General features: G+C 44.6%; 1 protein-coding gene across 1 annotated transcript in view; it reads right to left on the reverse strand.

Annotated features, from left to right (window-relative positions):
- The window catches only part of Asic2 (acid sensing ion channel subunit 2), a 1,077,671-nt gene that overhangs the window by 925,972 nt on the left and 126,951 nt on the right, over positions 1-24,748 (reverse strand). The window lies entirely within an intron of this gene.

The raw sequence follows: 24,748 nt of genomic DNA on the forward strand, positions 1-24,748 counted from the left end.
ACAGAAGCAGGCATCGTAGCCTATACAAAGGCTGTGATACTCGCCCGGCCACCTCTCCAGTGCAGGTTTCCCCCTTCCTTCTACGCACCCCTCTTTCCCAGCCCTGTCCTGGTTCAGCCTTTGGATCATCACCGCTCTCATCTAAGGAAATTCAAAGTTGGCTAAGAGAGTCAGGGCCAAGAAGAGGAGAGCGTGTGTGCAGACAGGTCTCCAAGGGCCAGAAACCTGAAAACCAATTTGGTACATCAATTTCCTGGCTGTAATAACTCATGCTCCCACAGAAGCAAAGTCATAAATAGTAAAGAGAGTTCCAGGCCAGCCCACCGAAGTCCAATTCAGCCAGATATCTTGAACTCATCCCTCCACTCTGGTCCTGTCAATCATCTCATCTCCTACCTGCCCAATCTCTCAGATCAGTCCTACCTCATGGCTATGTCATGGCCTGTCTCCACAGCTGACTCTTCTTTCTCTGCCTCTCCACTGGCACTTTTTTCTCTGACTGTTGAACGAAGACATTCTTTAAGTTCCCATGTTTTGTCCTCCCAGCTTCACAGCCTAGACTTCAGCCCCTGGGGTTCAACCTTTCCTTTAAGTTCAATAAAGGTGACGGATCCCTCCAAATCTACACTGTGCCCCCCAAAATCTCTACCTACCTGCAGGTTTCCTCTGCCTGAAATCTCCTCCATCCTCTGTCATGGCTCAGTTGTAGCCCTCTGCTCTACTAAGCTGACAGTACCTCTTGGGTCAACTTTAAGTGTGCCTGACTCCCTTTCTCAAGTAACCATTGAGCAAACTGAGCAATACAGTTCATGCAAAGGTACTTTGAAATGACATAATGAAATGGTCTCCTTCAGTCAAAGGTATATGCTTGTGAAATGCTTGCACTGTGTTTCTCTAATTCCCATCATAAATCTAAGTGCATAATCTGAATCACAGCTGTGTGTCCTCATGGCCCCGATGGCCTTCCCTCAGGCCTCATTTCCACCTCTGAAATCTCTCTTTAGATTCCATGCAACCTGAACTCCTGACAGAAGCCCACATTCTTTGCCCTCTAGCTATTTTCTACCTCCTCAGCCCCTCTTCCAGCTGGAGCACTCCAGAGTGGGCTCAAGGACAGAGCAGAGGCAGGGATGCTATTGAGCCCTGGTTCTGACAAGGTACATTTGTGCTTTCATTTGCTCTGCAGTCGTTGTGAGAGAAATGTGTCATTATCTTCAGTGCACAGATGAGCATGGAGGAACAATGATAAGTTCAAGGTCATAGACTCACCGAAATGTAGCTGTTTCCTCAGCATCAGGTGGCCAAGGAGAAAACTAAATATGACAGACACAAGAAGACTCCGGGACACACTTGCTCTTGTTCCTATGCCCTTAAAGCCTCAATTGTAAAAGGAGGTGGTCCTGGGGACAAGTGTTGGTAGGGAGTGAAGAGTGTGGCTGTGCCAAGTGAGCATGAAGGGAGGGGGTGCCCTGCTCAGCCATGCTAATTTTGACATTTTCCTGTGTGTCTGCTTGTCATCATCAACTTATAATTTAACCTCGTGGTGGTGATGCTTCTGGAATGTCAACAAGGCTTGTTGGAATGTCATCACAGCCTAGCAGCTGTCCGCTGGTATTTCTGATACAAATGACATACAGCTGTGTTTGGGCCCAGTGTCTCCATTCTCCACCCAGCAAACAGTGGTGTGAAGCACACTTAACCCAGAGAGACTGTCCATACTTCAAGGAGAAAGGAGGGTTGTTAGGGCCGCCAGGAACATTTCCTATGGACTGTTTTGCCTGAGCCAATGAACTCAGAGGGACTGCTAAAATGCTTTATATACAGATGATGGAAACAGGGGGCTGTCCTCAGATAGGACTGGAGGGGACATGTTAAGGATGGGCCATGCCCATGTCTGGACAGAGTTTGCTGCTCTTCAAGAGACTCTTGCTGTGTCTCCCTACATTGCCTCAGTGTTCTGGTGATGGGACTGGGAATATTATGGTGTTTCCATGGCACAGAAGTGGAACTGAAGCTTCACTGTAGGAGTTTTCATATGAGATGTGAATAAATGTCTATTCACTTCAGTTAGGTCACCAAGGACAGACCAGAGAAACAGTGCTACCCAAAACTTGCTTAGTGAACTAATGAGTTTACTGGGGTTTCTTACAGGGCTATAGTTAAAAAGCCACTTACAGGAGCAGGAATGACTTAAAGGTAACCATGTCATTGTAAGCCCACCCCAGCATGGGTAAGACCACCCCAGCATGGGTGGATTCATGAAAATTTGTGCCCTCTACATAACTTACAGGTTCCTGGGAAGGTGAGAGAGTGTCTTCTTTCCAGTAATTCTTCTGCTTGTATAACCTTGAGACAGGCTTTGTGAATCTTGTACATCTCAGGAACTTACCAAGACTTGTGAATTTGCTTTAGTTCCTGAGACTTGTGAGTTTCCTTTACTTCCTGAGTCAGAATGAGCCTCTCTTGAGGAAGGAGGAAATGGCTGCAGAACATGCTCAGAGAAGGGAATTGAATTCAAGAACCCAGTTTGAAGAAACACAAAAAGGTTGGATGCAAACTGTCTAGATTTTGTGTCCATTTATTTATCGGTCCAGTAATACCTAAGAAGTGCTCACCTTGTACAGGCATTGCAGAACATATTTTGTCTCTTCCAATGATGCATAGCTTTAGGCTATATGATCCTCTCCTTTGAGATCCTCTCATATTTCTCTATTTCTTTTAGTGCCTTTCCCCTTCTACCAGCATTTGTGTTTGAGGAAGACTCTCTGGTTTGTTGCAGCAGGAGCCCATGACACTGACACTTCCAGGAAAAGATAAGACCTGCCCTGTGTAGCATCCTGTGTTTTGGTGAGCAGACTTGGAAATGGGCCTCAGAACTAGTGTACTTTCCTGGCCTTAGAAGCCTAGTGTAAGCCAGTGCCTGGATGGTTCATGGATTGTCCTGGTCTCTCCAGATCACTGCTTGTGTGTGACATGGAAATTCAAGGCCATCATTTTGGCACCATGAGTCAGGAAATGCAGTCTTGCACCTGTCTCCTTGTGGGGATGGGGCATGCAGTATAGGAATATTTGTGACTGAGACTCAGTCCACCCAAGTCCAAATCCTTCTTGGACTTGATAGTTGAGGAGGATGTCACAACTATCCAGGCCTTGGCAAGTCTCTGTCAGCTGTATTCTCCCTATGCTGCTCAGAATCCAGCTGCTAGAGGCATTGATTGCCTGGGGTTCCATCTCACTGTGTCTAAGCATGTCAGGAGGGTTTTTCCTGTGAGTGATGCTATCTAGCTAGTTGGTAGACAGAGATGGAAGTCATAAACTTGTGGGCTTTGATATGACCAGGCAGCTACTCCTCTTAGCTGTATCGTTTTTTCTTTACCATAAATTGTTCAAAAATCTCAGGCTCTTTCTGAAGGTGTACAAGTAAGATAGGATATCTAAAGAGATGAGAGCATATCAAATGAAGTTCTTAACAGACTCTCTTGTGGGTCCTAGATTTTGTATAGATCATGAATCATATGTTTGCATAGGGCATGAAAGGAGAAAGGAAAAACTGTCCAGACCAGTGGTTCTCAATCTTCTTAATGTTGTGACCTCATAATACAGTTCCTCATGTTGTGGTGACCCCAACCATCAAATTATTTTTGTTGCTACTTCATAACTATAATTTTCTACTGTTATGAATTGTAATGTATTTACATCTGTGTTTTCAGGTGATGAAAGGCTTGTTCAACCCCCAAAGGGATCATTACCCACAGGTTGAGAACTTCTGGTCCAGGGAATGAAGGAGTGTGATGGATGGGGGGAAGGAAGAAGGCTGTGAGCATGTGTTGGGAATATGCTCAGCATACAGCAGGCACTTGCGCAGAGTGTCCTGATGTAACAGCACCATGACAATGAACATAAACTGCAGCTTCTTTAAAGGAAGGGTTTCCTGAATGGAAAGAGACACAGGGAGATTAGAGAGGTCACAGCAAGATGAGTGAGCAGCCAGAGGAGGAGATGGGTGTGGAGACTCAGAGGAGACCCTTGGAGAACCAGCCACACCTATGCAGAGACCTAAAGGAAGAAAGAGGCTGATTCTGGGATGTGGAACCCAGGGTCACATGGAACAGAAGGCCAGAGTAGCAGATGGACCTGAGGAATGCGTGGCCAGACTGCCTGGAGTGCCTTCCTTGCAGAAAGTCATGTGATCCATATGGAAAGGGTAGACAGCAATCAACTGCCACCTTGGTGATAGCTTCAAACAGAGCCAGTGCTGGTGGCACCTCTCCCAGTGACTGCCTCTTCCATATCCATCACCATGAATGGGAGAAAAGAAGGTGACAGTAACCAGTGGGCAAGAACACTTGGCCCAGACCACTATGCCAACCTGCTAGAGCTGAATTTCTTAGAAGCACATGGTTTTGTTCACACTGCCTCCCACTCCCTACCAGTTCCTTCTTCCCTCCTTCCCCAGGCCCAGTTGCAGTCTCCTCAGTGCACAACAGAGACTCACAGCCATCCCGGGAAGGCTGGAAGTGAGTGAGGCTAGTGGAGACCATGTATGTGCCTACCATCTTTGTCCAGACTGGCTCCACCAAGGCCAGGGTGGCCTTCACTGACCCTGGTGTCCCCTCCATGTCCTCTTCCATGAAGCCTACTCCAGTGCCAGCATTGGAATTGCCACCATTTGTTCTCCTTTGTCCTCTCTGGGTAAGAGGGAGCAGAAAGGCCCTATGTATTGGGAAAAAGACACAAAATTGGCTCTCCTGTGAGACCTTCTCCAAACCCCCCCCATGTCTCCTCCCCCTGAACTACTCTGTAGAGCCAGGGTGTGCCACTGTGGCCATTGGAAAAGCTGGAGGTCAGAGAGGATACCATATTTATACTAGAATACAAAATTAATCAGGGGCTGACCTTGACCTCCAAGAGCCAGGCTCCTTCTCTTTTGGAGCTTCCAGGCCTCCAAGTTACTTTGCATATCCTCTGTTTTGAGGAATTTGGGAACCTCTGTCTTGTCTGTACCCAGGAGCCACTGTGTCCCTGGTAACCAGCATGCTTCATCTCTGTTCAGCCCTTTTCTTCTTTGTCTACAAGATAGAGCCATAGTAAATGCCTAAGCCATTCAGTATGCCTGGGATTCTGAACTGACCTCTAGCCTCTGTGAGATTCACAGATTCTTAAACATAGCACCAAGGGGTGTGGGCTTCCAGCCAAGTCAGAGAATGTAAAAATCAGGATAATGAAACCAGATGAGATAGGAAACTGGAAAAATCAACAGAGATTGGGTCCACAAACACACAGGTGCAAGGCACACCCCAGGGACAGCTTCATGTCTCAGAACATGAGAGTCCAAGGATCCATGGAGACCCATCTTATCCAAGAAGAGAAACCAGAGCTGTTCATGGGTCTCCATCCCTGCCATCTGGCCAGGATTCATGTCTGTAAATAAAATCTTGTGTCTGGATGAGTAAAACAAGGAGAAACTACTCAGGGAGTCAGAAGGAAGAATCATCCTAGGAAGGGGCAGGAAGTTAGGCTCAGGAACACATAGCCCTGAGTATGGGAGAGTATGAGGGTCTTAGGAGAATGGGCAAGCTCTGACAGAAGGCTATGGAGCTGCTGTGGTGCCTCCCAGATCCTTTGAGTGTAGGAAATCCCTATTCATTTAGCCCCTAGCGCTCACCCTCCAGCTTCAGAGAGATGTGTAACCCAAGATCTGCCTCCTCCCTGGACAGTCCCATGGGGTGAGTGAGCAGTGAGACTGCAGAAGTGTGAGGACCCCCCTTGGGAAGATCTGAAGATCTTCCGTAACCAGCCTTGCCCATAGAACCAGCTGAGTGTCTACTGGCATCTCACTAGCTCTTCCCTCTGTCCAACCTGCTTCCCTCTTCCCCAGTGCACATGTGATCTTAAGTCATTCTCGCAAGCCCATTACCAGCAAAGCCCCATTGCAAGGCTCCCTCCCAGGAGGGCAACCTATATCATAGCTAAGGCTGTGTCTCTGTTCATCAGGTACCTTACTCAGCATTTCCCGGCATTAGCTCATTTACTCTCTCGGACTTTATGACAGTTTTTTTATGTCCATGGTATGGATGAGGAATCTGAGGCTCAGAGACATACAGCAAATTAGACAAAGACACCCAATCACTAAGTAACAGAATATTTATATAAAACCAGGCCTATCTGATTTCAGGTTTGTACATTTTAACAATTCCAATGGCAGGGTCTGTGGTACCCCAAAATAAGACATGGTGGATTAAGACATTGAAGAGTCCAAGGCAGCCTGTTAAAAGCCTAACTACCTGGCCAGTCAGAAAATAGAAGAGGGCTGCTCCTTCAGGCTGACCCAGTTTGGGCCTGGACCCATCACTTCTGAACCACCACAGCCACTCCTCTGCAGTCATTACCCGCAAGGCACAGCCCTGGGCTGGGAGCTGGAAATAGCCTTGTATGTGTTTACCCTGCAATTACACGCTACGTTAAATGCTCTGCAAGAACATGACGATCACCCTGCAATTAACTGGGCCTGTTTCCTGGGCAAGGAGGATGGAGACAGCTACTGAGGGACATCAGTGTTGCCTGGTTTCTTAATGGACCTGGGGGTCACCTTGTGACTTATGTCACTGGTTCTGGCTGGAGGAGCCAGCTCCACAAGGGACAGCTTCCTCAGCTGCTGGAGGAGAAAGGCTGAGTATAAGTCAGCCCTGAGCCTCATGCACTGTGGGCTTCTGGCTGAGATGGAGCAGGGCTCTGCCTGGCTTCTCTTCCTGGGGCCTCCTCAAGCATGCAGAGATCTGTACTTAGCATTTCAATGTCCTGGATCCCATTCACCTACGCATGATGCAGTTTCTGTCATGGTGACCCAGTGATTTCCTAGTTACCTTCCAAGCTCTGGCTCAGAGATGACATCCTTTGGGAAGTATGGTTTGAGGGGAGACTGTATACAGAAATAAAAGGCAGTCAAGGCTGGGGTTGAATGTGGGTTTTGTTACATAATAGCTCTGAGACTTCAGGCAAGTCATTTGACCTCTATGAACTTGTGTGTGTGTGTGTGTGTGTGTGTGCGCGCGCGCGCGCGTATGGTTATAACTTCCTATATCATATGAACATATGTTTGCAAGTACGCATGTGTGTGTGAGGGGGACTCAAAACTTTCTCGTTTGGGGCATTCTCATTTTTGTAGGGTATAGGCATGGCACTTGACTCAACAGTATGTGCATGAAGCAATGGTCAATCAATGATTCTGTGAGCAAGTCTTTCAGTCTACCCTGAAGGTGCTATTCAAAGCTGTGAGTGTGTGAACACATGTGTGCTTGTGTTCCCAGTTCACTAAACTCCCTGCAGGTGAGCTTTGTGTGAAAGGATGTGTGTGCACACAGTATTAGTGCACCATGGGAGTTGGTCTCCTGTGGCCAGCAAGTCTGGAGAACAGGCTCCCCAGGTTGTGCAGGTGGATGGAGAATACTGGTAGAAGGCATTAAGGAAAGAATTATCACATATTTACTGCCTCTGTCATTTTCTCCTAATTACATCTTGGCGAGCAGAGTCTCCTGGATGAGTTTTAAATTTCAGTGTCTTTAAAAATGTAATAATAAATCAACATGAGTCACAGCAGCCAAAACCACTAGGAGGGGCTCAGTTTGGTGGCACCCCAACCAGCCACTTGACTTCATTCCCCATTGCCTTCGGGCTTTGGACATGACCCTGGATCCGCATCAAAAGTAGGTGGACGGTGCCAGGTCCCACCACTGAAGTGAAATTGGTTCTATGCAGAGCCATGCAGGATTCCAGAGTCCACCCAAGCTGCCAACTTCTCATGAGGCATTGGGAAATTGAAGCTGGGTGTGTGTTCCCTGGTCAGTAGCCTCTGTTTCTGGATGGAGGAGTCAGGACAGGGCTCCATGGCCTTCAAGAGGACCAGTTTTTCCCCTCAGAGATATTTTGAATGGTTACATCTGAGATTCTTGTATGCAACTGGCATCTAACGAAGTGAAGGCCATGAAGCATGCTAAATAAACACCTCATAATTTGTGAGGGCCCCTCCCCATGATGGGCAATGCTGAGTGGTGGTGACACCTAGGGGGACCCAATCTGAGTCATCCTTATTGTCAAATAATGGGGCTCCCTGGGGCTTCAGTTTTCAGGCCTCCTCACATTCTTTTATTCCCTATTCTGGTTGCTGATGGTAAGGACACTCAGGCACACACACACACACACACACACACACACACACAGGCTTCTCTTCACCTAACTTATTCCTTCCTGGTTGGTCATTACCATTGAGAACCTGTGGCCCTTACTGGAGACTGCAGTGGATGCTGGTCTTGCCAGTTCGTGGACATCTTCAGCTGTCATCCCTTCTCTCGTCACCTCTCCTGTCTTCCCAAAACCCTCTTCTCTAATCCCTCTGTTCCGTCCCCCTCTTCTTTCCCCTTGCTCTTCCCTGTCCCTCTCTCACTGGTGACACTAGGGTTCAAGTCCAGGGCCTCACACGTACTTGGCAGTAACTCTGCTCTTAAGTTGCACCCTTAGCTCTCTTCTCTTTATTTTGAGAGAACAGCTCACTAACTTGCCCAGACTAGACTTGAACTTGTGGTCTTTCTGCTTCAGCCTCTTAGTAATCTGGATTTATGTGGGTGCTACAACTCTGGCTTCCTCTTCTCTTGAGGAAAGACTTAATGCTTCTCTCACTTTCTCCAAGGGTCCATCAAAGGCAGCCAAGCTGGAAAGCTCACTGATGCTTCATCAAACTGGCCTTGCATGACAGGAAGGGGACCAGTGTGTCCTCATCTGCAAGACAACCTGACTTGTAACTTTCCAGGGACCACTAGAGACACCCAGCAAAGTTTACCCTACTGGTTTCTATTTTTAAAGGCCATGGCATGGACAAGGCACAAGGGGTCCCTTCCCAGGATTCTGTACATATTCTGTATAAATGTGTGTGCACACATATGGATCCTTGTGTATTGACTCTCTCATCTCTCTCCTTTCCCCAACTCCTAGATGTGAATGTTTTGCTCACTCTGAGGAATAATCTTGACCTGATCTGCTTGTCCCCAACATTTTTAAAGGCCTCAAATTCACAAAAACCCTGAATTGATGTGACTTTTTCCCCCTTTTTCATCACATTTCCACCCTAACATGCACAGTACTGCTTTCTAATTTACTGATTATGGCTTATTGTGTCTTCCCTCTTGGGACTGTGAGCCCCATGAGGATGAATAACTTTTCTCTCCCTTTACTGTGTTACAAGTGTCTGGAACAGCACCTGGCATGTGACAGCACAGGCTCTGAGCACTAGCTGATCAAGTATCCCACCAAATCATCAGCATAGGTCTCAATGCAGGTCAGCATCACTCCCTGAAGACATCTAGCTATAGAAAGGATTGCCTTCTGATTTCTTCCCCTTTGGAGCCCCTCATCTTGACCAATTTTTGATGCACATTTTCTTGGAAAGTCAGCTATAATGCACCAAGAATCCAGCATTCATCCCTTTTCTCCAGTCCTTCAAGGCCCACTTAGAGTCATCCCTGCTGGGATTCAGGCTGATGTGTTTTACAAATTTGTTATCCACAGTGTCAAGTTTTCTTGAGATCCACAACATGGCACTGGGAAGGGCTCTGAATGCCTGCTATTCCCTAAAGTGCCCAGATGCTGCCAGGGAGCAGAGCACCAGTTTTCACACCATGCCTATCCACAACAGACGTTCTGCAGATTGCAATTACCCTCAGAGCCATCTTCCCTGGTGGGTCTTAATCCTCTTTTATACAAACAAATGTGAGCTTTGGAGATTAAGTAGTTTAGAGACCTAGGATCCTGAGAGAGGGTGGCCAGACTCTACAGCTATGCCAACATAGAAAATTTGTGGAGTAGCATGCTAAACATGGGAGCACAGGACCAGAGACCTGGAAGCTGGATGCATGTGTCTATCCTGAATGGCTCCCCATTATCATGTGCAGCCACATCAATGACAGAACAGCCACTGTCACTGCGCTCCCCAAGTTGTTACTCTGCTGGTCATCATACTAAGTACCTTACATGGTTTAAGTCATTTACTTCTGACAAACCTGCAGATGGACCTCACTGCATACAGAATCAGCCAGTGGTGTAACATGTTAACTGACCACAAATCATATAGCAATGGAGCATCTGAGTCACTTACACCAGTATCAGGGACAAAAAGGTGTCAGGCAGACCAGACCACCTGCTGTCCTGAGAGCAAGTGGCCATGCTCTGGTGCTTGATCCCTGACTCCAGTCTGCTCTGCCTTTGCTCCTGAGGTCAAGCTAAGGCCCTTCAGCACATCACCCCCACTGTGATTTAGCTTCCCAGAGCTCTGATGCATCCCATTTCTTATGGCATCACTACTGGTGGCAGGAACCACCTGCAGCCTCTGAAGCCTCCTCCCATCTGCTTCCTCAGATGATCCACACTGGGTACCAGGTACTAAAAATGTCTTGTAGGCCACCACGTTCAGTCCCTTTATTTGATGTTTAGTGAACTTGTGACCCAGAGAAATTACAACTTGCCTGACAGATGCAGCCCAGGCCTATCAAACTTATTTCAATAGCCCTTTAAAGAGATTTTATTTATATTATGTCTAACTATGTGTAGGTGTATTTGTGTCTGCATGTGGGTATGTGCAGAGGCCAGCAGTTTCAGATGCCCTGAATCTGCTTGACATGGGTACTGGGAGCCAACTCAGGTCCTCTAGAAAAATAACAAGTGCTCTTAACTGCTAAGCTATATCTCCAACCCCCTCCCTCTCTCTTTAACCTAGTAACCCATTAACCAGCCTTTCAGATTTTTTGAGCACCTACTGAATGGACACACCAGAGGCATCCAATTCTGCTTGACCACTGGTGGGCTTAGCACTGGCATCTACTCATGCCTCTATCTGCTCAGGTCTTTATTGAACACATCCTGAGACTCCAGGGATCTAAAAGTCAAAATGGTGATCTGTTCTAATGCTGATGGGAATTTGGTTTGCTTGTTTTAATACACACAATTTTAGAAAACAAATAACAACTACATGCCCAAAAAGATGATTGCATAGTCAAAACCCTGTGGCATTTGGTCATGTGGGAGGAAGCTATTGCCGTGATATTGAGACAGGCAAGCCAGGAAGGGACATCTGTAGGAAGACATAAGGACAGTGAGCATTATTTAGGCAAGAAGGACATGGGAAGAGATGAAGCATGCACAGAGGGCTGAGGCAGAAGGAATACATCAGGTTTATAAACTGCAGCAGTATCATTTCATACAAGATAGTGTGGCAGGTGTGGTGTGGAATGTGTGTATGGTATGTACATGCACCCCTGAAGGGCAAGCCTCTTTCAAAGCAAGCAGCTAACCCTTGGTGGCTGCCTACTGTCTATCAGTCCTATGTGCTATAACAATATAAGAACAATCCCATTCTACAGTGGAGAAACTGAGACAAAGGAAGAAGGAGACTTGCAGAGCAGTGCCTTAGCTGGCCTTTTTAATCCTCCACTCAGCTTGATCCTGCTATTGTCACCTCTCTTTGCCACTTTCCCAGCCCTCGTGGGTTTTGTTCTGTTGCTTCAAATGACCCACTAGGCAATGACATCCACTTTGCTATTCTCCCAAGAGAACTCCTAGGATCTGGGAACCAAGCCCACCTCTGTCTGCCAGCAGAGGAAGCTCAGCCACCTTCTGAGCTGTGATTTACACTTCCCAACTGTCTTGTCCTTCAGGCTGAGCCAAGCCTTTGTCCCAAATTGCTCCTATACCTGGATTATCTGTCCTGGCTACTCCCATTTTCTTACTTTCCCCCCTAATATGTCTCCTTAATGAATCCAAGAAATATACCATGGGCACTGCTCTGGAAAACCCAACATTAAAGAGAATCCACCCTGGGTGATTCATAAAGGTTTTCCCTTGCTAGTAGAGCTTTGAGGTATCAGCAGCAGGAAAACATATTGTGGAAGTGGGGATGACATGTTCAAGAGCAGGGACATCCCTGGGAGTGCAGAGACGAAGAGGGCCGCCTGGAGGGATGTGAAGCATAAGTTAGACTTACAAGTGTGTTTTTATCTGTGGTCTAAGCCACACAGGTGCTTGTAGAACTGAAGGGTCTGTCCTGCCTTGGTTGAACTACAGAAAATAGTGCAAGAAATGAGATCACAGTTCCCAAGGACAGAGTGGCTTTTCCAGTATGAAGCCAAGGAGGCTTTGCCAGATCCCTGTACCTATATCACTATGTTGTACAAAGATTTCCTCTAAATTGAAAGATGAATGTGAGAGGCTCCTTAAGACTCAGGGAGTCAATACAACTCACAAGGCTCAGAAAGCTTCTGAAACCCAGGAGCTTTACAAGGCACCTCCCTAAGATTTTACAATCAGCAAATAGCTGCTGGTAGAAGAAGCTTGAGCTTCCTGAAAGCCATTCAGAGAGACCAAGGAGTGTAGATTTCGTTAGTCATCACTCAGGCTAGAGTGGGCTTTGCAGTGATGCTGCTGCTCTTGAGTCATTCATGCTGTTGGAACACCTTACCTGCACTCCTATACATATCCTGAGTAAACTCACTAGGCCATTAAGCTAGACTTGGATGGAGTCTTTTCTTGGGTCTTTCATCTGTGCTGTATCTGAGGTGAATAAGCATTTGTTCATGTTTCCCCAGGAAAAGGCATACTATGGGTAGACACACCTCAGGTCCAGTTCCACACTTGTGCTTCCCAGTAATGGACTTAAAAGGGCAATTCAGGTCACTCAGCACTGAACAAAGGAAGCCATGTTGAGGCTTAAGTGACACTAACTCCCATAGGTTCATATATTTGAATTCTTACTCAACAAACACTAGATTTTATTTATTTATTTATTTTCATGTAGGTTGGGCAATTGAGACTGACCACAGGGTTGACCTTGGACCTCATTGTGTAGACTTGGGAGACAGCTGAGTAGAGAAAATAGATAAAGCATTGGCTTGGTTGCCTTTGGTGAGGAAAAATCCTATGAAAGACTCACGGGCTCTGCAAATAAATTTTGAGTCCATTGCCTTCCTCATTTTCCCATAAGGAGCCTAACTCACTTTAGTTGTACAAACATTTACAGGTGAGACACAGTGAGAAAGTGGAGGCTCTGGGAAATAAAATACAGCAACTGCCTTGGAAGGCTAGAGGTTTCTTGAAGGGGAGAGACACTTAGAAAACACAACCAGAATGCAGTCTGGGAAAAGCTGGATGAGGAGTGTGAAGGGGGTGCCAAGGCAAGAGTAATTGGTTTTGCCTAGAACACTTTGATAGGAAGCAGCTAGACTGCCACATCTCTCCAAGAGCATTAAACACACATAGTAATTTTCCAAATGAATTAACCATGAATGACGGCATATACTTATTAGTTCAAAGACATTAATTCAAAGACAAAAGGAAATGCCACCCCTTATCTTAACCCCAAATTTCTAGGTCATGATGTTAAAAAAGAATAAGAGGACAAAGAATAGCTGATTTGGAAACAAAATTTTCTAGAATCCAAGTCAAACAGCTTCTAAACCACATAGATGATCTGTGGTGTCATTTGGGAGGGTTCACCAGTATAATGAAAACATCGGATCACGTTTTATGAGTGGATTGGTGTGAAGTTTGGTGTTGACCTGTGAAGGGAAAGCTATTCTATTCCCTCTGAACTGAACAGCCACTGTAAGAATAATGAAGGTAGGAAACGACTTTTAGAGTCAGCTGGTTCAAACCCCTCTTTCGCTTTGCTGATATGGAAAACACATCAGAGAAGGAAGTGAACCTGGACAAGTCACCCAGCTGGGAACAACCAGGTTGGGCTCTAGGGCTCCTAATCCACCATGAATGTTCCTGCCATTTGCCTTTCAATGAACGGTTTTCTCCAACTCTCCCAGTTCACACAGCATCCAGCCACATACCTACACACCTACACACCCACCCACACCCACACCCACACACCCACCCACACCCACACACACACGTAAACTGACCCCCATGTGGTCCACCACTTTTTCTGCATGGTGTCTCACAGGGTCTGGCCTCCAGGGGACCATAATCTGGCAAGGAAGAAAAATCCAAATATAATGAGTTCTTGGCTTCCACAAGAGTTCCACAAAAGAGCCTCATTGCTATTCCCTGCCAACCAAGGCAGGAAGCTCTGCTAACTTCATTAATAACTTAATGAGATTATTAACCACTACCTAGTGGGAGAAGATTTGGTCTTTCGTATTGGTTGTGGGAAGGCATCCATTTTTCACATAATTACAGCCTGAGAGGGTCATCACCAGGACTGCCAATTGTGGGCTTATTAGGAGCAATTTGGACATGAGATTGGATTTCCTTTTCTGCACAGAACTTTTTGTTCAAAGAAAATGCACTCATGTTCCTTATTTGGTATTTAATACAAGTAGTCCAGGAGGTGGGTCTATAGGATTTACACAGGGGTGGAGTCATCACGGGGAAGCAGAGTACCTGACAAACAGCCTGTATCATCATCAGGGGTCTGAAGAAGAGGCTCAAAGTAACTCACAGCCCTTCCAACTAATTAAGGAAATGTGTGTTCCCAATCTAATGGTGCACAGACAAGAAGTTCTCTCTCCATGCACTGTTTTGGTGTTCTGTCATCTAATGGTGCATAGACAAGTTCTCCATGCTCCATTTTGGCCAGAATGGATGTCATCTCGGAGTACAACACCCAGGAGCTCAGTCTGGTCAGGGATTCTGATTGGATGCCAGTGACATCGTGGGAACAGCAGGCTGCTTGAGAAAACAAAAGGAGGGATGAGAAAATTGATTTCTCAGGTCTCTCTGTGGTTCAGAAAGCATGGAGACAGCACCCATGACCCTGACACTTCGTTCCTTTATGTTCTTCATTGGGAGTTTCAGCATCTATGAGCGATGAGTCAGTACGTGCCTGACTCTGAGCTCAGGCACTTCATGTTGGTAGCTTGGGTGGTAGTTTTTGTTAAAAAACAAATAAGCAAGTACCGTACATTGAGTTCTGTCTTTTTTTTTAAAAAAAAAAAGTCACTAGCAACTGTATCTCCAATGGCCAAAAATTAGGATACAGAAAGCATATAGCAGGGATTTATTTGGGTAGAAAATGGATGACTGGGGCCAGGCCACCTGAATACTGATAGGCTCTAAGAAACAGGCAGGGAGATGCACAAGAGAACAGCTGTTCTGAGATCACAGCCATCATGACTCTTGCCCCAGGTACCCTGTTATGATGGATCTAGATGAGCAAATTGAATGAGTTGGGAAATGCCTACAAGAGTTCAGAGACACTTTTCTGGCTGAGTCTATGAAGGTATGTCTAGAGGTGACTGATATGCAACCCAAGAATAGAGTGGGGAAGACCTGCCGTGAATGTGAACAGCATCATCTAAAAGGCTGGAACCCAGACAAGAAAAAAAAGGGGGGGAAGAAGCATTGACTTCACTCTTCTTGAGTAGGTGTAGTTGCCTGTGGAGGTCAAACTCCGCATACTCCAGCTTTTGAATGTGGACTTGCCTCATCAACTCTCAAGGATCTTCTATGCCTTCACCTTCCTCCATGGCTGCATCTTTGCTACAAGTATCTGAGATCTTTTTAACATCAGGAAGACAATGTCAAGCAGGCTCCAAGTTTAAACTCCAACTGTTTAAGAGATGTGACAACTTGGCAAGTCATTAGCTTCTCTGAACTGAGAGTCCTCCCTATATCAGTTGATGTGGGTAGCACTTGGCATCACAGACTGAAAGCAGGAGGGAATGAGACCACAGTAGCACAGCTTAATTTCTGTTCTGCACTCCCCACCTATGCATTATGTTTAGTTTCCTCTTCAGAAAGTAATGGAGTCTGAAAGATGCTAAAGATGAGTCTTTTCAGTGTGGAAGGGGCTTGGGCTGCCTCCCTCTCCCTTGCCATTTGTCTGCCTTATTTGCCTGTGTATCTTCAGAGCCCAACACAGTGCCCTCTACTTAGGACATCTATCACATTAAGCTTCTATCATGTCAGCTCTTTTCTGCTCTGCAAACGTTCATCAATGCAGGGAAGCGGCAGCCTATTACAGAGCCAGAGGATATTCCCACATCAGGACTCCAACCCAGCAGCCCAGGGCTGCCCCTGCTACTTGTAAATTGCTCAATATGTGTCAGCAGCCAGCCAGGACCTGCAGATAGGTTGGCCATATTATAAGATGATCCACGGAACAGCGGATTCACCAGGGACTCACCATGGGTGTTGGCAAATGTCCTTTCATTTGTCACCCTGAGGAACGCCACATAGTGTCACTTGGATGTGGCCAGAAAGAGCATCAGAAGTCACACCATGCTGTGAGAACAGAGGAGTTTTCTGACTACTCTGCAGCATCCCTTCTTAGGTTGCAAAGTTGTGAGGTGCACTCAGCAGTATCTACTGGGTAATTGCTTCTTTCCCTGAGCATGCCAGAGTGATGAGTATTTTACTTCCCCTTAAATGAGGGTTTGCTAGCAGGCCTGTGTGTTTTTCTCGCCTAATAACAAGTGACAGCACAGTGTAAAATTAGCTATAACAAGACCAGGGTTGAGGGTGGAGGGGGCTGGATTTTGCCAAATCCCTTACAAGGTGAGAAGACAGTCACTGGTCCTCAAGATGAAGTGACATCTGGGGGGTTGTGGTCAGGGGTCAAGCCTGGTTCTGCACACTTTCATATTTGTGGGTTAGGAAGTTTATGGTTCATCAACTTGGAAAATTATATTGCTGTAGACATCAGCTCATTTAATTCAAGAGTCCCAAAGAATTGGGACAACACAGGAGAAATGGCCTTCTTGCAATAGCATTTCAAGCACTGCACCCTTGAGAACTTGATCTATATGTGTGATTCATTTAGCCTTTCCCATATAGAATCTTTCTAGTGCTGTATTAATAAAAGGGTTCCAAGGATGCACAAAAGCATCCCATAGCCTTTGTAACTACCCTGCATCCTAACCCCTGGCCTCAAGACCTACCTTCTTGAAGCCAAACCCCACACATCACCAAGGCAATGCCATCTTCACACATGTCTGTGCTGAAGGCTCCTGCTGGGGCTCTGTAGTAGGGCAGCAGTTCTCATCTCCCTGAGCTTAAACCCTCTTTATAAAATGAAGATAATAATGTTCTGTCTACTGGCAGGCAAGAGGCCAAAACCAGGAAAGTTATATGAACTGGAGCCATTTTTTCACACTCACCACACAGTTCCTACCTACCTCTCAAACCTCATTTCTCCCCACTCTCCTTTGTACCTTGGTTCATGTTCTAGTGAACAAAACCCCTCCCTTCCTTCTCTCCTTCCCCCTTCCCCTCTCTCTCTCTCTCTCTCTGTGTGTGTGAGAGAGAGAGATCTTTTTAAATTGTATTCTTTTTAAATTTTATTCTTGTCTGTATTTGATGAGGAATAATCGACAAAGAAGAATTATATGTTTCTGTCTTGCAGTTTCATGTTCCATATGAATGTCCATTGTGAACTGACCAACACAATCAAGCTACCTAATATCTATCATAACTTACACCTTACAAAGTGGATACTATGGGCAGAACACTAAGATCCACTCTTCGCAGATTTCAAGTACATAGCAAAGCCTCGTTCATCATCGTCACATCACTATACCTTACGTCTTTTGCCTTTATCCATACTATACAGGTCATTGCATGCCCTTGACAGCTATGAGCCCGCTTCTCCTTTGTAGCCCCAGGCAGCAATCATTCTACTTTGTTTCTGCAAGGTCACTTATTTCCCCCTCCAATCCACACATAAATAAGATCATGCAGTATTTATCTTTCTCTGACTGGCTTATTTTGCTTAATGCAATCTCCTCCAGGATCATACACATTGTCATAAATGAAGGAATTCCCCTTCGTTTTAAGACTGAATATTAATCCTATGTGAGAGAGGGGTTCACTTTTTTCCCACTGATCCACTGATGGACATTTAGTTTGATTCTTCATTTTGCCTGTTGTGACTAATGTTGCACTGAGAATTGGAGTGCAAATACCACTTTGAGATACTGATTTCTTGGTGTGTGTGTGTACATGCATATAAGTGCCTATAGAAGCCAGAAGAAGACACTGGATTCCCTGGAGCTGGATTTTTTATAGAGATCTTATGGAATCTGTAGGTCACTCTATGAAGCATGAACATTTTTTTTAAAAAGATTTTATTTATTATGAATACGAAGTTCTGCCTGCATGTATGCCTGCAGGCCGGAAGAGGGCACCAGATTTCATTATAGATAGTTGTGAGCCATGTGGTTGTTGGGAATTGAACTCAGGACCTCTGGAAGATCAGTCAGTGCTCTTAACCTCTGAGCCACCTCTCCAGCCCTGAAACATGGACATTTTAACAGTAAAAATTCTTCCAATCCAGAAACACATGTTCTATTTCCATTTATTTGCACCTTATTCAATATCTTTCATCAACATTTTAGAATTTTCAGTCCACAACTCTTTCGTCTCCTTGACTAATTATGTTCCTAAGTATTTTTATGCTCTTACACATGGGTTTGTGCTTTGATTCCTCTTTCACTGTTCACTGTCACTCTGTAGACATATAACTGATTGTTCGTAGAATGTGTATCTTGTGACTTTCTGAATTTTTACTAACTCCAACAGTTTTCTGGCAGATTTAGATGTTTAAAGATAGTTTGTGTCTTTTTTTCTGTTTGCATGACTCTTATTTATTTTTCTTGCCCAGTTTCTCCTCCTAGCTCTTCAAATACTATGTGGAATAGACATGGCAAGAGTGGGTATCCTTGCTTTCTTCTTTATCTTTGAGGAAACCTTTGCAACTCTTTGCCCATTCCATTTTAGCTGTGGGCTAGTCACACATGGCCTTTATTTGATCAGTCCTTCTCCACACAATTTGCTGGTAGGTTTTGTCATGAAAGATTGTTGAATTTTTTTGAATTTGTCAAACACTTCTACGTTTACAGAGGTCATGTTTTACTTTTCATCCTGTTGCTCTCCTGTCATTAACGATATGGTTGAAGCTTTCTCTCTCTGTTTCTTAGTTAGATAAGTTGTCTGTTTCTGGAAGTTTATCATCTTCTAGGTTACCCAGTTTTCTGACATATAATAGTTCATAGTAGTCTCCTATGATTGCTTTCATTTCAGGGGTATCAATTAAAGGGCTTAGCACTTATTTTTAATCTTATTGGTGAGTTTCTCTTTGTTTCTTAGTCTAAGTCAAAGTTTGTCAGTTCTCTCTTTCAGAACCCAAACTTGGACTGAAGAGATAGCTCAGTTCAGAATGAGCTACTGAGGATCTGAGAACCATGCAAACATGATGAGCTTAGTTCAAGCCCCGGAACTCACTGTGAAAAGCTGGGATAGATGGTGTGGGCTTCCTGTGAGCCCCAGGAAGATGAAGATAGAGGCGTCCCCGAGGATCCCTGGCCAGCAACTGAGCCCCAGATGCCAGTGAGAGACCCTTTCTCAAATATCCATATGCACTCTAGCCTCCATATGAGTGTGCAGGGCATGTGCACTGTGCACACACAGTCCAAATTTAGTTGAGTTCCACGATTCTTCTTGTTTTTTACTTCCACTTAGATTTTTATCATTTTCTTTTTAATTAATTTTTTATTTGAATTAGAAAGATTATTTTACATGTCAATCCCAGTTCCTTCTTCCCTCCCCCTCCTCCCCTGCCCCCAACGAACACCCTATCTATCCCATACCCTTTCTGCTCCCCAGGGAGGGTGAGGCCTTCCATGGGGGGGGGTCTTCAGAGTCTGTCATATCCTTTGGGATAGGACCATCCCATGTGAGATGGGCTCCCAAAGTCCATTCCTACACTAGTGATAAGTATTGATCCACTACAAGGGGCCCCATAGATTTCTGAGGTCTCCTCACTAACACCCACATTCAAGGGATCTGGATCAGTCCCATGCTGGTTTCCTAGCTATCAGTCTGGGGACCAAGAGCTCTCCCTTGTTCAGGTCAGCTTTTTTTTGTGGGTTTCACCAGCCTGGTCTGGATTTTTATCATTTTCTTTGGACGGTTTTCTTTCTTTAATTCCTTGAGGAAAGTCAGGCTACCTGAGGCTCTCTTTTTCCTCAGTGTAGGCACTTGTCACTGCATGCTTCCCTGAAGGAGGCTGCTTTATATGCGCTACCTCTCATAGGTTTCACTACACTAGGCTTTCATTTCCATTTTTCTTAGTCTTTTTCTGCTTCCTCTCTGAGTTCTTTGACTGGCTACTCAGCTATGTTGTTTGATTCATACATATTTGGGAATGTGCCTCATGCTATTGATTTCTAGTTTTGTAACTACTTGGATGAAATGATACTTAATGCGATTTCCATCTTCTTAGATTTGAGGAGACTTGCTTCGTGGCTTGATTGGATCTATCCCAGAGAATGCCCTGTGTGCTCTTGAAAAGGATGTGTGGATGGAACATTCTGTACCTGTCGGTCGAGTCCATTTGGTCTATAGTACAGTTCAGGTCGATTGTTTCATTATTGATTTTCTGTCAGGAGGATCTGGCCTTTCTTCAAAGTAGAGTTCTGAAGTCCCTGCTATTGTTTCTGGTCCATTTCTTCTTGCAGTTTTGTTACTTCTTGCTTTATGTACTTAAGTGTTCAGATAGTAACTGCATGAGTTTAGTAATTACTGTTTCCTTTGGGTGGTCGACACTTTTGCAATTATACAATGACTTCCTTTGTCTCTTATGTCTGGTTCCCACTTAAATTCTGTTCTGGGTAGGGCCTGGAACAATGGCTCAGTGGTTAAGTGCATTGGCTCCCCTTCTAAACGGCCTAGGTTTGATCTCCAGCACCCACATGGTGTCTCCTAACTATCTGATTCTAGTCCCAGTGAGGAAAGGTGATGCAATGCCTTAGTCTCGTCTCTCAGGTCATTGCACACACACAGATCACAGATGTGCATACAGGCAAAACACTCACATGGACAAAACAATAAAATGACTTTTTAAAAAATCTAAAAAAGAGTTTAGAATTTCTATTCTGTATGACATACACATAGCCACAATGGCTCTTTCTGGTTGTCACTGACAGAGATCTCTTTTTCATTCTTTCACTTTCATCCTATATGCCCTGAAAACTAGAGTCTCTTTATAGCACAGGGAGTTGTTCTTTGAAGATTTTGTAACCCAGTCTATCACTATGTCCTTTGTTTAGAATAGTTAATGTAATTACATTTTAAGGGGTCATTAAGTAAGGGTTTAAAATCTCCTTGTTTGTTTGCTAGTTTTGAGCCAGGGTTTCATTATGCAGGGTGGCCCAGAGCTGACCTTATAGCCTAGACTGACCTCAAACTTGGGCAATCTTCCTGCTTCTGCCTTTCAAGTACGGGGAATAACAGGCATGCACCACCACTCCTGCCTACTATTGACATATAATAATTGCTATTTGGTTATTTTCTAGCTCTCTTCTTCCTCTTTTGCTGTCTTTCTTTGATTGGATTGCCTTTGTAGTTATAGGCTATGATTCTTGTCTTTGTTGTATATGTCGCTAGTGCAGGTTATCATGGGCTTACACAAAACATTATGGTGTTCTACTGGAAGACAGATCGGCCTGTGTGGGGAGTACTTGCTACCAAAGCATGAAGAACTGACTTCCATCCCTGGGCTGCACATTGAAGTGTGGTTGTGTTGGTGCACACTTGTAATCCCAGCACTGGGGAGATGGAAGCTAGCAGAGCTCTGGAAATCACTAGCCAGATACTCTAGGCATCTTGGTGGGTCCTGGCCCAGTGAGAGACCCTGTGTCAAAACAAGGCAGGCAGCAACTGAGGAACAATACCTGGCATTGATTTCTTGCCTCACATATATGCCTTCATACACTTGCACCCTGTAACACACACACTCTCCTCTCTCTCTCTCTCTCTCTCTCTCTCTCTCTCTCTCTCTCTCTCTCACACACACACACACACACACACACCTTATAAAGTTTACCTCAAATAACTCTGACCACTAGAAAAATGCCACATTTTAATGTTTCCTCTTTTCACATTTTATATTATTAATGTTGCAGCTTACATCATTTATATGGTATATATCCAGTTACAAATTATTATAAGTGTAGCTATTTGTAATACCTTTCTCTTTTAAACTCACATTAGTGGTAAAAGTGATCTATGTGCTACATTACAGTACCAGAATGCTCTGTAACTGACTGTGATACTGTCTTTACTATGCATTTTAACTTTGATGTTAATTAGAATCCTTTCATTTTGCAGTGAAGAATACCAGCCACTAGTGTTTCTGGCCAAACAGGCCAGTGATGAACACCCACAACATATACATGCCTGTGAAAGTCTTAATTTCTCTTTTATTTCACTGAAGTACAGCCTTTCTGGTTATAGTATCTGTGTTTTGAAATTTCTATTTCTTTCCACATTTTGAAGATACCATCCCTGTCTCTCCTCACCTGCAAGGTTTCTGGGAAGATCGACTGCATGGCTGGGACCAAACACCCAACAAGAAGCAGATTCAAGGATGAAGGGTATCTTTTCTTTAAACTTTTTTGATTTTACTGTCGAGATGTCTGATCATATCACATGCACCATCAAGAGGCAGAGAAGTCAAGCTACAAAACCTCAAGGCCTGCCCCCTAGTGACCCACTTCCTCCAGTAAAGTCGTGTTGCTTAAAGATCCCAATGTCTCAAACAGCACCAACATGTGGAGGCCATGTATTCAAATGCATGAGCTTATGAGGGAACACATCATATTCAGACCATGGCGTCACATATGTTATGATAAGTTGCTTCTCTCGGTACCTCCAGAACTCTGTGTCTTTTGAGCATTAGAGTCTGATGCATCACTTTATAACTATTTGGGGTACCCCGAGCTTCACTGATCTTCATGTTTATTTCATTGTCTGGATGAAAGGAGTTTCTGTCACTTTATTTAGCTATGTAGTTATCTACTTATTTGTTTATATTGGGATCAAAACCAGGGCCTTGCACATGGTAGGCAAGTGCTATAATAATACCAAAAGACATTCCAGATCTCTTTTTACTTTTTATTTTGAGACAGGATCTCATTAAATTGCTCAGACTTGCCTTGTCCTCACTCAGTAGCTGAGGCAGGCCTTGAACTCTATGATCCTCCTGTATCAACCTCCAGAATAACTGCCACCAGGCCTTGCTTGGTTAGTGCTTTCTTTTTTTCAGATGAGCTGTCTGTCGCTTTCTCTTTCTCTGCTCCTCCAACATTTCCACACAGCCCCTATGCGTTGTTGTCCTCTTTGTCTTCTGGGCTGTCTTCATATTTTTCTTCCGTGGCTCACAGGGTTTGGGGGGGTGGTGGCGTTCAGATCTCTTGTCAGGCAGGGTGTAGATCTACTGCTCCCTGGATTTGGTGATTCACTGTGTCTCCTTTGTTCATTTGGTGATAGTGTGTCTCCCTGATTACTCATGCCCCTCAGGCTCTAGTGTGGGTGTCTGCATTTTGATGAGCAGGCAGCCACCTTTTCCAGTCTTTATAGTTCTGTTTCAATAAGTTAAGTCCTTTTTCTGTTAGCCTTTCCAGCACTTCTCAGTAGCATAGGACCCATAGGAAGGATGCTGTTAGACTCCCCACATGGAAGAACCTGGATTTTGGGCCCATGTGAGGAAGCCTAGAGCTTTGTGTGAACAGGTGTGTGGGTCCTAGGGAATAGACCTGCAAAGTGGGTACAGTGAGTTTGTCCCAGTGCTGGGATTCATGAAAAATAGAGTTGCTCATTCTCTCTCTTTTCCCCATGTTGAAAGCCTCTGTGATATACCACCTGGCCTGGAACAATGTGATATACATGATGGCAAACTGTCTGGCCTATGTCAGCAAGCCTTTTCTTATTTCTTATTTCTGTGCTCCACCTGGGTACTGTAATCTCTTATCTAGATTCTTTTGCATTTATGGAAATATTTTTGTACATAAATAGTCAACTGGTATGTCTGTGAAAGGAGTGCTTGAACCCCACTCTCCAGCACCTCCACTTTCAGGTCTTAAAATAACTTAACAGCTCTGATCAACATCACTTTTTTTCTTCTCTAGCTCAGTCCTTCTTATACCCTTTACAACTCTGCCCCTCTTCTGGAAAGGATGACATGCTTGCCAGTCACATGCCCTGAAGCCACTCAAGATCAGCTTGCATTTGGAATGGGACTCTGATAGCTCAGAAAATAATAGTAAGAACTGATAAGTTGTATCAAATAAAATGATTCTGTACAGAAAAGAAAACAATGGAGTGAAAAGAAAGCCTACAGAATGGAAGAAAATCTTGGCCAGCTGTTCATTGAACAAAGTATTAAGATCCATAATATATAAAGAACTTAAAGGTTCAATAAAATGGATAATATAATTAGTAAACAGTCATATGAACCAAAGAGACTCTCTTCACAAGAAGTATAAATGGTCAATGATTACACGAACTGTTCAACCTTTAGTCATCAGGGAAATGCAACTAATAACTACATTGTGAGTCCACCTAATCTCAGTCACAATGGTTATCTTAAAGGAAATAACCAAGAATATAAAAGGATTTAGAGCAAAAAAGGGAAATCCTCCAACATTGGTGGGAATGTAAACTCTACAGTAGCCATAGCACAGAGATTCCTCAAAAACACAAAACAAGTACTACTGTTTGATCCAACTAGCCTACTCATGAGCATATACCCCAAAGAATCAAAATAAAGTCAAATACATGTGTACCAAGGCTCATTAAAAGCACTGCCCACACCAGCCAAGTTACAGAGTAAGAGCCCAGAGATGGATGAGTAAATAAAATGTGCCATTTATATGAATGCACTTTTATTCAGACATAAAGAATGAAAACCTGCCATTTGTAT

The sequence above is a fragment of the Cricetulus griseus genome, chromosome 7, assembly GCF_003668045.3.
Source record: "Cricetulus griseus strain 17A/GY chromosome 7, alternate assembly CriGri-PICRH-1.0, whole genome shotgun sequence".
NCBI lineage: Eukaryota > Metazoa > Chordata > Mammalia > Rodentia > Cricetidae > Cricetulus > Cricetulus griseus.